Here is a 15,902-nt window from a genome sequence, read left to right as displayed (position 1 = left end):
TTGAAACTTTTGGGATGGGCTTGGGGATATTGGCACCAGGGGCATCTTGCTGTCAGTACCATCCTGATTCTAAGAACTCCACTAATGCCACATTCCTCAATCCAAGCCTGGATCTAGGACTCAGGGTGCTGCCTCACAAAATGCCTTATCTCTTGGGTCACTGCAGACCAGGGCCCTGCCTTCTTTAGCCAGTGCCTGTTTCCCTCATCTGGCAGTAGGACAACAGTCTACCAAAAGAGTCACATGTTCACATCCCAGCTTAGGTCCAAGTTGTGAGCCAACTTCTTAATGTAATAACTTTTTTGGTATTGCTTTTTTTCTCTAAAAAATATGTATGCTTTCTGATCCTAAATATAATATTTTCTGAGCCAGGTGCAGTGGCACACATCTGAGCTACTCAAGGAAGCTGAGGCAGGAGAATCCCTTGAGTCCAGGAGTTTGAGGTTACAGTGAACTATGATTGGGTCACTGTACTCCAGCCTAGATAGCATAGAAAGACCCCATCTCTTAAAAAATTGTTAGAAAATACATTAAAGCATAAAGGATAAAAAATTTCTCCTATCTTTCATTCTGGATTCATTTTTCTCGACTGCACTTATTACTATCTAACACTGTCCTTTACTTAGGTTTTTATTGTCTCCTTCTTTAGAATGGGAGCTTGACAAGATGAGGGATTTCATGTTTTGTTCACTGCAAGTTCCTTAATTCCCAGAACAATACCTGGCACATTTACAGAATGAATGAATGAATTCACAATGCCATGACATCAGATGTAATTTTATTTAATATTACAGAGGGAGCATTTTTCAATGTCAATACTTTTTTTCAAAAGCATCATTTTAAATGGCTGATAATAATCTGGGGTATGGACATCCAAGCATGTGTTGGGTATGCCTGCAGTTTTGGATACTGAAAGATTACACAGATTACTTTGATTCCCCATTTATCAAACTACAGCAGAGCCAGGCTCACTTTGTTGTTTGGTTTCTTAGTTTCTTGTTCCTGGTTGAATGAACAGATGAGACTGGTGAATTATGGAGAATTTCTGTCACTGCCGTCTCTAGCCTCGGCATAGCACTGTGGCTCCTCTCTCCAAATTTCTGGGTGATCCAGCCAGCTGGGCTCTATGTGCTGAAGGGCAGGCTGCCCAGCGTAAGCAGAATTGGTAAAATTGGTAACAGGATGCTGTTATGGTACCCACCTGTGTGGCCTTGGGTGTGGGGAACTTACCTTTGTTCCTGTCCTCCTCTAGAAAATCAGTTACATTTCTCTTGCCGTCCTCCCAAGGATGATTTCCTGGGAAGCAAATTAAAAAGCTGTGAAAAGCCTTTAAAAATTACTCAGAAATCTATCACTTCATCCTCTTTCACCTCCAGTTCAAGTTTAAGAACAGCCCTTTAAAGAAGAAAAAATTAAGCACTAAAGTCAGAAACATTTTCAATCAGGCTCAAAGAATGCAGGAACTGTGGGGCCAGGTTTCATATAAAATGCATTTTAGAGTTCACTTGGTGAGATATTCCCCTGAAAAAGCACAGGGACTTGATTCCCCAGCACTCTTCTGCCTCTGGATCTTCTTTGCTCAAGCTGTTCTCTCTGGAGTGCCCTTCACCTCCATGTCTGCTTGATGAAGATTTGCTGCCTCTAGGACCCCTCTTCCAAGAAGCTTTCTGGAACCTTCTCCAAGTCAGAATTATGCTTTTTCTCAGACACTGCACATGGCTTTTGCCCTTCACTGCTGACTGCTTTGCATCAGGGTTCTTTTGGTCTTAGAGCTCTGTAGCTGATTTGTTAAAGGTGTGGGCTGCCTACGATGGTGGTTTCCTGCCGTGGCTGCACATTAGAACCACCTGGGGAGCCTTGACTCACCTGGCCAAGTGGAAACCAGCATCAGTATATTTCGAGAGCTCCCCAGGTTGTTCTAATGTGCAACCAGGAGTGAGAGCCGTGCACCGAGACCTCCTCCCGGCTTATGCGTGGAATTTTTCTTGCATCTGTTCTTGCAACTCACAGGCCCCTTCCCCTCACGACGTGGAAAAAGAGATGAGTTTCCACTAAGACAAGACCTTAGCTCTGACTTGATGTCTTAAGCAGGAGATGTAAAACCTAACTCACAATGTCCGCGGGGTCCTGAATTTCTGTTCCAACCCTTTCAGCCAACTGGCAGCTTGGACTGGAGTTAGTGACAGATGTCTTCTGAGCAGGACGTACAGGTAAGCATATGAGTCCACAAGCTGCCCAGAGAGCCAGGAAGCATCTTGCATCTAAAAGGCTTAGGGTTCATGCTTGCATATGGGCCCTATGAGATGAATATATCCAGCTGTTATGGGCTCAGCGAGATCCTTCTAGGAATTCAGGGTCATTACATCACTGTAGATCAACAACAAATCTTTCGGCTTCCACAGCAAATGGGCATCTCTGTGTCTGTTGCAGGCTTACTTAGTCCTAGGTCCTTGTTGAAGAAGTCACAGAACTTGGACTGGTGACATTTTGAGCATATCATTTCTCATTTATTACCTTCTGTGGCTTCCTACGGCCTGAGCCTAAGAGCCTAAACCCCGCTTGAACCTGGCATTGAAGGCCTCCTACAAATAGAACCTCAACCTACCTTGTCCAGACCTAAAATGATTATTGGAGATCTCTTAGCTCAACAGTTGTTACCTGGGGTCCTTTGGGGGAGGGTGGATGGTGGCGGAAACATCCGTGACATTTTATGCCAAATATGTATGCATTCTTTTCCCCAAGGAACACAAATCTGTAACTTTCAAGTTACCAGAGGGATTTGTAATCCCCCAACCTGGGGGTTAAAGAATCACTGGTATCCTCTAAGTCCGTTGTTTCACAGAGGAAGAAACTGAAGCCTGGAGAGGCAGTGACTTGCCCAAGGTCACACAGAGCGGGTCTATAGCTGCAGGCCTCCAGGCATCCAGTTGCCCCAACCAAGCACCCCTGCATCTGTCGCTGAAGTTCTCAGCTTCCTCAGTGATGTCTGTGGACTGATTATCAGAGCAGTGTGCTGCTGGGTCAGGGCCAGCAGGAGCCTCCACAGGATTCGGGCCTCTGTGGCCTAGCCTGGATGACATAGGCTGTTCTGGCGTCTTCTCTCACCTGGTCCTTCTTGGGTCCCTGGGCATTTGTTCATGCAGTGGTCCATCGAAGTGGGACGATTTCCTCCAAGGAGACCCTTCTGGTCCAACTGTGGCATGGGTCTCATGCATGCATTTTCTCACCTTTTTTTTTTTAATAGGAGAAAAGGCATGCAAATTTATTTAACATGTATACATGGGAGCCCTCACAATGAAGTCCCCATGCATGTGTTTTCTAACACACTGTTTACCTTCTGTGTCCTTTGGCCTGTAATTCACCTTAATTTAGGAGGTTAGAGAGGGCTTTCAGGTATTTTTTACTTTTTAACCAAATATACTTTTTAACTAAATACTTTTTTTCTTAGTGTTTTGGACTTTATTAGATTACCATCTTTTGATCACTAGGAATTTTAAAAACTTGGTGTTTCATTCCATTTGCAACTCCAGTATCCATTGATGATAGTCACATTACAGACAGAAACACCAAGTCATAAAGTCCTGGTAACTGTCTTTGCTATACTATTTTGACGGTTAAATAATATAAGGCATACTAACACGTGATAAATGGGCACCAATTGAATGGTAACACTTTATTGCTGGTGTTATTGTGGTGGCTTTAACTCCTGTAGAGATTTTGCAAACTCCTTGAGGTCAGGAATTATGCCTTGAACTCTCATTGCCCCAACTGTGAGCAGCACAACGCTGGGCATTTCAAAGCCTATAAATCACAGTGTGCTGATCTTAAACAGGCTTTACACCAGGTAAAGACTGGGGAGGAGACGCCTGGGAGAAAATTGTGCAGGGAAACATTTCAGCTGGTCAAACCCAGTGTTGTGTCTGCTCCAAAAAGAGTGTGAAAGAGCAACTTGTTGGCGAGTGGCCTCCCTTTGTGAGGAGCAGAGCTCATTTTTTCTCAGTCCCAGAGGCAAAATCAGACTTGGCTTAAGGCTGTGCTGCTGGGCTGTGACTCTGTGTGATCTAAAGAGAGTGGGGAGCCAAAGTCTCAGTCAGGGCTGGCCCTCTGTGGCCACCAGCAGCCACCAGCTGTGCCTCCACTGTGATCCCCAGCATGGAGCCTTTGAACAGACCCTGAGTTATGTGGCATATACAGTGGATGAGGCTAGAAGCCTGGACATCTGGTGATTTCTGACCTTGAGCCCGAGACCTAGGAGGCCTCTCCTCTCTAGAGTCCAGAAGTAGGACCTATGGCCAGTGGCACTGACTCCTCACCTGTACCCAGGACCAGGACCAGACTCCTTGGTTGTGCATTCAACATTCTAAAACATGCTTCTCTTTGGTCTCCTCTCTCTGGCCCATCTCCCTTGGGAGATGGGCACTGGGAGAACCCCACATTTATACCACATCCCTACCAGTTCTGTGCCCTCCAACTCCCCTCACCATTTCCTGCTCCTTTTTGGAGACATTCTTCTCACTCTTCTCTGGGCCAAATCCACCCTCCTCTTCCGGTTATTCCCACTAACTCTCTTACAAGCTTGACAGTTGTAAAGCAGGTCTGTGGGGAAGGTGAAGGTGAATTTGGGGTTAAACTTCCCTGTAATGATCATGGATTTTGGTGTCAGACACACTTGGGATCAAAATCCAGTTCTGCCACTCACTGCTGAGTGACCTGGGACGGGAACTTCATCTTTTGTAGGCCCAGTTTTATCTGTAAAATCGTGGTAATAGCTGTCCCATGGTGTCATACCCGGAGTTTCCTGGTACAATATCATGGAGGCATCTGGGGATTGTGGTGTGATGCTCAGCCAAGAGGCTGCCCTCTACACCCCCACTTCAGGGAGGAGGGGAAGGGGAGCAGTGTGTGTGGCAGAGATGGCATTGATTGAGAACTGGCATACCTGGCTTCCCCGCCAGCACTGCCATGTTCCAGTGTCTAACCTGTAGATGTTGGCTGAATGAGAGGAAACTACATACTCTGTGAGCTTCAGTTCTCTGATCTACACAATGGGGGAGTAGTACCTTTTGGGGTTGGTGTGGACACTGTATGAAGGAGCTGGAATACTGCAGCTATTAGGAGCCATATTTTAGAACCAAACTGCCTCGGTTCACATCCCAGTTCTGCCACTTACTGGCTCTACAGTTTTAAACAAGTTACATCACCTTTTAGTTAGACTTACTCTTCTAAAAAGTAAGGACAATGTTAGTGTCTATCTGACAGTGTTGTCAAATATGTTTTCATATATGAAATACTGAAAACATTGTTTGGCAGTAGGTAAGTACTTTATAAATATTATCTTCTCTTTTATGATGATGAGAGTGCCTGTTACAGTGTCTGGCATGTCTTAGGGTGCCCAGTAATGAATTTCCTTTCATTCTTCTTCCTGAATCTAAGGGAATATGGTGCCTGAGACTCCACCATTAAGTATTTTTTATTTCCTAGAGTTTGACAATAATATGGAAATGCCCTAATTTGGAGATAATCATACTCTGTGTATTGTTCAATTCAGTTATACGATAATCGGCGGTTCTGTGCCAGGTGCCAGGCTGAAGCATTCCCATCAGTGATGTGAACTTGAATGGCATGTGATCTCTGCCTTGGGATCACAGTTTTGTGGGGGGTTTATTTATTTGTGCATTTATTCATTTTCACATTTGTTTGGAGCATATACCACAAATGTACAGAGTACAACAGGTGTTATAATGAGGTCTGAAGGTACACAGGAAAGGGCAGAGAAGTTTTCCTTTAAGGTGATATTTGAGCCAACCTTGAAGTCTGTTCCAAAGATGGTCAAACCAGGGCATGGGAATGAGTAATGGGGTGAGAATAACTTGCCAAACAGCATCAAATTTGGAACAAAAGACTGTTGGTTTGAAAGTGTGCATCGTTTCTTCCATTGTCACTCACCAAGCAGGCAGCATGTGCTGGCACAGTGCTAGGGGCTAAAAATAGAGGGGCATAAGACCCACTCTCTGCTCTCCAAATGCTGATAGTCTGATGGGGGCGCACCTTGTTGTCCAGGCCGGAAGGTTGTGCATCTTCCTGTGATCATCCTGCTCCCTCCCCAAGCCTCTCAATCACCAAAGCCAGATGGTTACTCAATGTTGATCACTAAGGATATATATGGGTGATGTAGTTTGAATATTTGTTCCCATCCAAATCTCATGTTGAAATGTAATCCTGAGTACTGGAGGTGGGGCCTAGTGGGAGGTGATTGGATCATGGGGGTGGATTTCTTATGAATGGTTTAGCACCATTCCCCCTTGGTGCTTGTCTTTGCGATAGTGAACTCTTGTGAGATCTGGTTGTTTAAAAGTGTGTGGCACCTCGCTCTCTCTCTCTCGCTCTGCTTCCACTATGTGAAGTGCCTGGTCCTGCTTTGCTTTCCCTTCTGCCATGATTGTAAGCTTCCTGAGGCCTCCCAAGAAACTGATGCTGGAGCTGTGCTTCCTGTACAGCCGGCAGAACTGTGAGCCAATTAAACCTCTTTCTTTATAAATAGCCCCGTCTCAGGTATTTCTTTAGAGCAATGCAAGAATGGCCTAATGCAATGGGAGTGATTAGGAAATTTAGGGTGAGCATTAGGTGTGGGAGGTAGGAAGCAGGGTGTCATTGTGTAGAGAGAAGAGTCAAATTTAAAGACTTGGGGTGTTGTCTAGCTTCACTCAGAGAATCTGACCACAGCCTTCATCCCCAGGCTGTACAAGGTGTGAACACCACGCTCTGTTGTGGGTTACTGATGCCATTCCTGGGCCTGAAGGGGATCATCTGTCGGCTACCCTGCACTCAGCCTGTGGACACAGAGAGAGGCCCACCTTAAAACCCATCTCTTCTATCTCATCACACCTGGCTTTGGAGAGGAACTCAAGTAATGGTCTCTGTAGTAGCTGATGAAATCCATGTCAGCCATCAGTCTTGACAAGGATAGGTCTTCATTTAGAATTAACAAAAAGCAAAGAACAAATCAGAACTATGAGGAGAATCAGGAGCTCAAAGAAAGGTGATCAGGCTGAGAATTCAGAGTGACTATTTCTGTCTGAATCAGGGCTAATGTAAGAAATGGAAGAAAAAGTTTAATGAATATTCTCAGAGGTATTTTAAAAGACACTTAATCGAAAAAATAAGAGAAAGTTGACACAAAATAGAGGAAATCAGGCAACAGAAAAGAATCCTGAGAACAAAATAGAAAAAAGAAATGGAGATAGTAACTGTTAGAAGGGGCATATAGCTAAAAATAAGTTTAGTGAATTAGAAGACAACTTAGAGAAATTTCCCAGAATGCAGAGCAAAAATACAAAGATAGAAATTACGAGAATAAATGGTAAACTTATAAGATAGAATTTAGTAGGTCCAAGAACCACAAAATAAATATACTGAAGTAGAGAGCAGAGTGCATAAAGGAGAGACAAGAATCAAGGAAACATAAAAATTTTTTTTCTTGTAACAGAAGAGATGTGAATTTAGACTAAAAGTCTCACTTTTATCAAGGTATGAACCTATATACATCTGAAATTTTGGAATTCTAACCAAGAGAAAAATTCTGCAGTCTTTTACAAAGGAAAAATAAGCCAATTACAAAGGAAAGAGGGTCATGCTGTTATTGGATTTTTAATCCGCAACACTAAATGCTACAATATGAAGGAACAATGTTTATACAGTTTAGCAGGGAAAAAATAGATACCCTATAATTCTGTAATCATTTTAATGATTGTTCTTATGTGAAGGCAAAATAAACAAATATTCAAGACCCAGTCTCAGCAAGTATGCTACTCATGTAACTTTAAAAAAATAACTTCTTAAGGAAGTTCTTTGGCCAACTAAAAAAATAATTATCACAAGACACCCAACAAAGAGGAAGATAAAGGTACATGAAACTTGTGAGCAACAAAATCAACGAAGCATATCTATGGTCTGATGCAGAAGTAGAGAGAGGCGATTATGGAGAAAGACAGCCAGGGCTCCAATCCTTACTCTAGTTCTGTTGTGGTTGGAGATGTTTGGTCCCTTGTGATGGTTAAAAAACCAGGCAATGGCTAGATCCTGACCTCTTCTCATGCAATTGAGGACACATGTGCTATTCAGAAACAGAAGAGGGAATCAAAGCATAACCGTATTAATACTTGTACATGTGCTTGGCACAAGACAGGGCCTTTGGCAAAAGCTGAATTGTAGAGTCTGGCTTAGATTCAGAAGTGGGGTTTTTCCACTTCTCTCTCCAGTTTAAATCGAAATCTTGGGAATAGCAAGCTCAGCTGTGCTGAAAGTTGGAGAGGTCTCTCTCTCTCTCTTTCTGTCTCAATCTGCAGAATAGATCATGTCTTTTTTTTTGTGCAAATACAGAGAAGGTAGAGAGAAAGAAAGCTATGGCCTAATTTTTTTTTTTTTTTTCCTGAAGACAAGTAGCCCTAATTGGAGGTAAGAAGGAGAAATGAGCACTCTATAGTTATTGACCTTTAAAGAAAAGTAACTTTATAAAAAAAAATTTCCCACTGAAAAATTTGGGCTCTGACCCATCAGGTTACTAATCCACAGTCCCTTCAGTAATGGTGAGGCTATCAAGGGAGTAGGTAGAGTTGGGATTCATGGCACAGGGGCTGAAGGGTCCTCTTGCTCTATACCCACCTCCTTTTGTTCTGTCTTAATCCACTGGTCTTAGCAGTCAAGCCCAAGGTCAGCCTCCAGGGGTGAGGCTGTTCTTATCAGGAGGGTCCTGATCTCACCTTTGTGAGGCTGCTCACCTGAAGTCTCCTACTGCTCCTTTCTGTCCTCGTGAGACCAGGTGTGCAGTGTAGCCTCTGACATGGGCAATAGGAAAGCATTTCTTTTTTCATAATTTAAAAAATTGTAAGAGTACATAGTAGGCATATATATATTTATGGGGTACATGAGATGTTTTGATACAGGCATGCAATGTGAAATAAGCACATCATGGGGAATGGGGTATCCATCCCCTCATGCATTTATCAGAAAAGCATTGCTTAACTCTAGGTCACTCTATCTTAGGAACACTCCAGGTAATCCTATATTATCAAAAAATTGTTCTTACATTCAATTTCCATTTCAAATTATGCCTAGCCATGTTGTATATGCTAACACAAAATAGGTACAACAAACCCACATAATCTGAAACATTCCAAATTTGAATGTAAACTCTCTTTCATTATTATGATCCCATTGAGAAATTAAATTTCAAGATGAAATTCCCTTTGCTTGTAAAATTCTAGAGGAAAAATGCCCACAATATCTTCCTGTGTGCTTCCTTTTTATGCTTATTCTCAGCTAGAGAAGTCCCACCCAGATACTTGGGTGCAGTCTGGGTTTCTTTTGTTACTTTAGCCTCTATTATCTTTTACTGCAATGATTGAGCACCTCTTTAGCGCCTTCAATATTAAATTCAGCAAATCTAAAATCTCCCATGTGTTGCAGTTTTCTTTTCTAGTTCCAGAATATCGGCAGGGCCTCTAAAGTGAGGAGTAGATTGACTTGGCTCAGGGATTCACCATCAGCCTCAGATACACCTATATATTCTGATACTTTATCCAAGGTATCCTTTTAATAAACCACCTAATTCATGAGGATCTATGATTTTCACTATCATGTTTTCCAGCATTCAAGAGCACTGGCCCCAAATAGATACACATTATTATAAATGTAGTTGCAAAAGAATTCTGTATAAAATATTAGCAAATCAAATCCAGAAAAGTATTAAAAGTACAACATACCATGACAGAGTAAAGTTTTGTTCCAGGAAAGCAGATATTGCTTAACATTAGGAAGTCTGTTAATGAATTCATTTTACTAATAGGTTAAAGGAGAAAAACCATATGAATTTCTCTTTGAGTGCTGAAACAGATTTTACTAAATTCAACATCTTTTTCTAATTAAAGGTTTTAGTAAGTTTTGAAGAGAAGGAGGGTTTTAAAATATAAAGAGCATAAGAAGGGAGCAAACATCACATTTAATAGTATAGTAACAGAGGCCTCACTAGTAAAGATAAGTATAAGGACACCTACTAACCCTGGGATTAATCAAGGTGGTGTTGGAGTCTTAGCCAAAGCAGTAAGATAAGATAAATAAATGAGAGATAAAAATATTGGAGGGAAAGAGCCAAAATTATAATTATTTGAGGATGATAAAATTGTTTGGCTGAACTTAGAAGACTGACTTTTAAGAATTTGTACTTAAGGTACTGAATACAGAATAGCAACCTTCCTATATATTAGCATTACCTAGTTAGGCAACCAATGGAGAAAAGGTGCTTATAACAAAAATATCTATAAAACATATAAGAATAATCATAGCTGGAAAATAGAAGAACCAGAAGGAAACTTTGGAGAGTATCTTTTATAAGCTTGGTATAGAGAAAACCCGTCTTAGCATATAACAGAGTCTATAATATGATACAAAAGACTGACAGATTTGACTAGCTAAGAATTGTGAATGTCTGTACAACAAAGACACCATAAAGAAAGTTCAAAGTTGAGTGACAGACCTAGAGAAAATATTTGCAACTTGTATAACAGAGAAAATATTTCTATCCAGAATACAAAATACTTCTACCAATCAATCCAACAAGTTCTAACAACCTGATAGAAATGGTCAAAAAGTATTGGATTAGCTAAGGGTATGTTTGCTGATGTAACAGACAAGCTGCCAAATCTCATCTGAAATCCAAAAATAGTTGTTCATTATCACCTGGCAGCTCTCCTCCAACTAGCGATTCAGGAACCTAGGCATTGCATCTTATGCACTTAGCTTCCAAGGTGAAAGTGTTCAAACTGAAGATACGGCATGGACCTTGCTCTAAATGGTCCTTGTATTTCAGTAGGGGAAGACAGATTCAAGAAAAAACAAGTAAATTTAAAGAGCAAGAAAATTTCAGAGTGGTGAGTGCTAAAGGTGAAGAACCTTACGGTGATTAGCAAAAGTCTCTCCGAGGAGGTGATATTTGAGCTGTGACATTAAGAATCAGAACCAGCCATGTGAGAATCTTAGGAAATAGCCTTCTAGGCAGTGGAATAGCAATAAAAAAGGCTTTGTGGTGGGAATGAATTTGACTTATCTGAGGTGCCCAGAAAATGTTGGTTTGGAGGAGTGAGGAGAGTGGTAGTATCAGATATGGGGGACTTCCATGTTATGTAGGACCTTATAGATAAAGCAAAGGAATTTGATTTTTATCCTGTGTGCAATGAGAAACCAAGATGTCACAGTTTCAGTGGTATCTGCATATTGATGCCAAATCAATACTTCTTGTTAAAAACTCTCAACAAACTAGGTATTAAAGGAACATACCTCAAAATAATAAGAGCCATCTATAACAAACCCACAGCTAACATCATACTAAATAAGCAAAAGCTGGACTCATTCCCCTTGAAAATTGGCACTAGACAAGGATGCCCTCTCTCACCATTCCTATTCAACATAGTATTCGATGTCCTGGCCAGAGCAATAAGGAAAAAGAAAGAAAGAAAGCACATCCAAAAAGGAAGAGAGGAAGTAAAACTATCCCTGTTGGCAAATGACATGACTCTATAAGTACAAAACCCCATACTTTCAGCCCAAAAGTTCCTTAAGCTGATAACTTCAGTAACATATTCAGATTACAAAATAAATGTACAAAAATCACTAGCATTCATATACACCAACAGCTATTAAGCTGATAGCCAAATCAGAAACACAATCTCATTCACAATTGCCACAAAAGCATAAAATACCTAGGAATACAGCTAACTAAGGAGGCAAAAGATCTCTTCAATAACTGTAAAACACTGCTAAAAGAAATCAGAGATGACAAACAAATGGATAAACATTGCAATGCTCATGGATAGGAAGAATCAATATTGTTAAAATGGCCATACTGCCCAAAGCGACTTACAAATTCAATACTAATCCTATCAAACTATCAATGACATTCTTCACAGAACTAGAAAAAACTATTTTAAAATTCATATGGACCCAAAAAAGAGCCCCAATAGCCAAAGCAATCCTAAGCAAAAAGAACAAAGCTGGAGACAACATATTACCTGACTTCAAACTATACTGCAGGGCTGCAGTAACCAAAACAGCATGGTACTGGTACAAAACAGATGCACAGACCAATGGAAGAGAATAGGGAGCCCAGAAATACGGCTGCACACCCTCAACCATTTATCTTTGGCAAAGCTGACAAAAACAAGCAATGGAGAGAGGACTCCTTATTCAATAAACGGTTCTGGGATAACTGACTAGCCATGTGCAGGAGATTGAACCTGGACCATTTTCTCACACCATATACAAAATTCAACTCAAGATGGATTAAAGACTTAAATGTAAAACCCAAAACTACAAGAACCCTGGAAGACAACCTAGGCAATACCATTCTGGACATGAGAACAGGCAAAGATTTCATGACAGGTGCCAAAAGGAAATGCAACAAAGCAGAAATTGACAAATGAGATCTAATTTTAGTTACTAAAGGGCTTCTGCACAGCAAAAGAAACTATCGACAGAGTAAACAGACAACCTACAGAATAGAAGAAAATATTTTCAAACTATGCATCTGGTTTAATATCCAGCATCTATAAGGAACTTAAACAAATCTACAAGAAAAAAACAAACCTGGTAAAAAGTGGGCAAAAGGCATGAACAGACACTTTTCAAAAGAAGACATACATGCGGCCAACAAGCATATGAAAAAAAGCTCAGCACCACTGATCATTAAAGAAATGCAAATCAAAACCACAATGAGATACCATCTCACACCAGTCTGAATGGCTATTATTCAATAGTAAAAAAATAACAGGTGCTGGGGAGGTTGTGGAGAAAAAGGAACACTTATACACTGTGGGTGCAAGTGTAAATTAGTTCAACAATTGTGGAAAATAGAATGGCAATTCCTCAAAGACCTAAAAACAGAACCACCATTCAGCCCATCAATCCTATTACTGGGTATATACCCAAAGGAATATAAATAATTCTATCATAAAGACACATGCAGGCATTGCAGCACTATTCACAATAGCAAAGACATGGAATCAACTTACGTGCCCATCAGTGGTAGACTGGATAAAGAAAATGTGCTACATATACACCATGGAGTACTATATAGCCATAAAAATAAATGAGATCATGTCCTTTGCAGGTACATGGATGGAGCTGGAGGCCATTATCCTTAGCAAAGTAATACAAGAACAGAAAACCAAATACCACATGTTCTAACTTATAAGTGGGAGCTAAATAATGAGAACACATGGACATATAGAGGGGAACAACAGACACTGAGGCCTACCTGAGGGTGGAGGGTGCAAGGAAGGAGAGGATCAAGAAAAATAACTATAGATACTAGGCTTAATACCTGGGTGATGAAATAATCTGTATAACAGACCCCCATGACACAAGTTTACCTATGTAACAAACCTGCACATATACCCCTGAACTTAAAATAAACAAAAGGAAAAAAACAAGACACAAGAGAGCTTTTGAAAATGCTTTCTGGAAGGCCTTTTTGAACAAATTTGTGCTAGTTCTGCACCTCCTCTTCAGGCTGAGCTTTGCTGACTGGTCGTTTGACAAGATTTCAGCAGAGTGGAGTGTGTAAATGTTATGCAGAATGAATTACAGGTCTGTAGACATTCATTTCATTACTCTAGTTTCTATTAGCAAAGTTCACTTTATGGAGCAGTCCAAAATGATTTATCTAATGCCAGCTTCTTCAGGAATGTTTCAAATCCTGAGCTATAAATGGTTGTTGAAATTATTAAGAGATGTCCATTTTAGCCACTAGGAGGTCTAGTTGTGATTTTGGAATGTGCCTTCAATTTCTTTTTAAAACACAAACCAGACCATCCAATAGAGCACCTAACACGGTACCCAGCACACAGCCCAGGCTCAGTGCTGATGAAGGAATGCAAATGTCAGTTGTCAGAGTCCTCTCTCCCCAGACCGACCTGCTTTGGATATGCTCTAGCAGAATGGGGCTGTGTCCCTGATACCTACAACAGCTCTTGGCACATGGCAGGCACACAATCAATATCTCTGAATGGCTGAGTGGATGAATGATGAGATTCCTGCACTTCAACCACATTTTAATACACAATGGAGCCATCCATCCATGTGGAACCCTTGGTTTGACAACATTGCTTTGGAAAAGTGGACCAAGAATAAGGACTGTTGTCATGGCAATCTGGCACTGCCCATACCTCCAGCCTCTATCCACATTCTCTTCCATCCTCAACCTAGTGCTGTGGCCACTGGCAACTTCTCCCAGGCCTTCTTCTCAAGGCTTTTACAAGTGCTGTTCCTCTATGGGGAAAGGCCTCATCTGTATCTACCCTTGCCTCGCCTCGCCTCGCTGATTGGCAAGTTAACTCTTGCTTATCCTTCAGGTTCCAGCTCAGATGTGGCCTCTTCCAGGGTATTTCTCTGACTGTACCCTCTCCCTTCACTGACTCCATAAGGTTTCCCTGTCACATGCTCTTATGTACTGTTTTTCCCAGTGATTATCAATGTTTATAATTTTGTTCTGTTATTATTTTAAGGCAGCATTGTGTAGTGATTAAGAGCAGGAACAAACGCCTGCAGTGTTGAATCTTCATCTCTGCCATGTGCAAAATTAACTTGGGCAAAGTATTTCACCTTTCTTTATTCACTTCCTCGTTGGTAGCCAGGAGACACCACTACGCACTTTTAGGGTACTTGTGACAATTAAATAAGCTAATAAATGCAAATGCCACTTTGAGTTGACCTTTTTTATTTGACGAGTATGTGTCTCCTGTGCTAGCCTGTAAGCCCCATGAGGATAGAGTCGGCATTTTACTTGTCATTGTATTCTCATATTTAGTGGTGTCTGGTCTCTGGTAGGCACTCAATAAATTTTTGTGAAAGAAATGAATGAAAAATCATAAACTTTTTTTCAACAAGCAGGTGCAAGACTAGAGGAGGAGGCCTGCTGCAAAGGATGCAGAAAGGCCCATGCCTCCACCCTCAGTCTGGCTGTCATTGCTAACATCACTAAGCCATGGTGGCCAGGAAATTGCTGGGGAAAAAAGCACTTTCAAAGCCAACTGAGCACCTACTGTGTGACAAACTCTCAACAGCATCCAGTCCTGGCCCTGTAGGTCCTCGCAGAATAAAAATTTCCTCAAACATAGATATGTGGCTCTAATGAGATGTGTTAAAATAGAGCAGTGTTTTTCGACTTTTGTATGAAAGCTGCAGGACTTGTTAGAACATAGGCTGCTGGCCCCACCCTTAGTAATTCTAATATTGAAGTAGCTCTGGGTTGAGGTTCAAGAATTTGCATTTCTAACAAGTTCTACCTGCAGAAATAGGGGCATGTTCTTGACATGAATGGGGAAGCAGCATGATTAAATTTGACTCTAGGAGAGTGGTCACAGAGGTGGTGACATTTGAACTGGGCCTAGAAGGATGAGAAGGATTTTGCAGGATAAGGACGCAGGTTCCCCACAGGGCATAAGCAAGACGGGGAGAGATGAGAGCATGTGTTTGGCAAATGATCTTATGTGGGAAGAGGCAGAGGCTGCCGAGCCTGCAGCATTGCAGGGTCATTCATCCGTTATTCTTCGTCAGCATGGGGAGAGGTAGCCTGGGGAGAAGATGAACCCAGGAGAGGATAGGATAGGCAGGAAGACCTTAAGCTCTTCAGCTGTGTAGTTAGACAGACCTAGACTTGAATCTTGACCTCATCACTCACCATCCGCAGGACTTTCAACAAGTAATTTACTTTTCTCGGTCTCAATTTTCTCACCTATGAAATGGGGCTAGAATAACTGTTTCATAAAGTAACTGTGGATTAAATTAGCAAATAGATGTGAATTAACTGGCTTTAGGTTTGACCCATAGAGGATACTCTGTAATGGGAGCTA

The sequence above is a fragment of the Trachypithecus francoisi genome, unplaced genomic scaffold (assembly GCF_009764315.1).
Source record: "Trachypithecus francoisi isolate TF-2019V2 unplaced genomic scaffold, Tfra_2.0 Lachesis_group8, whole genome shotgun sequence".
Lineage (NCBI taxonomy): Eukaryota > Metazoa > Chordata > Mammalia > Primates > Cercopithecidae > Trachypithecus > Trachypithecus francoisi.
The sequence above is the reverse complement of the archived record's forward strand: the minus strand, read 5'-3'. Positions refer to the sequence as shown.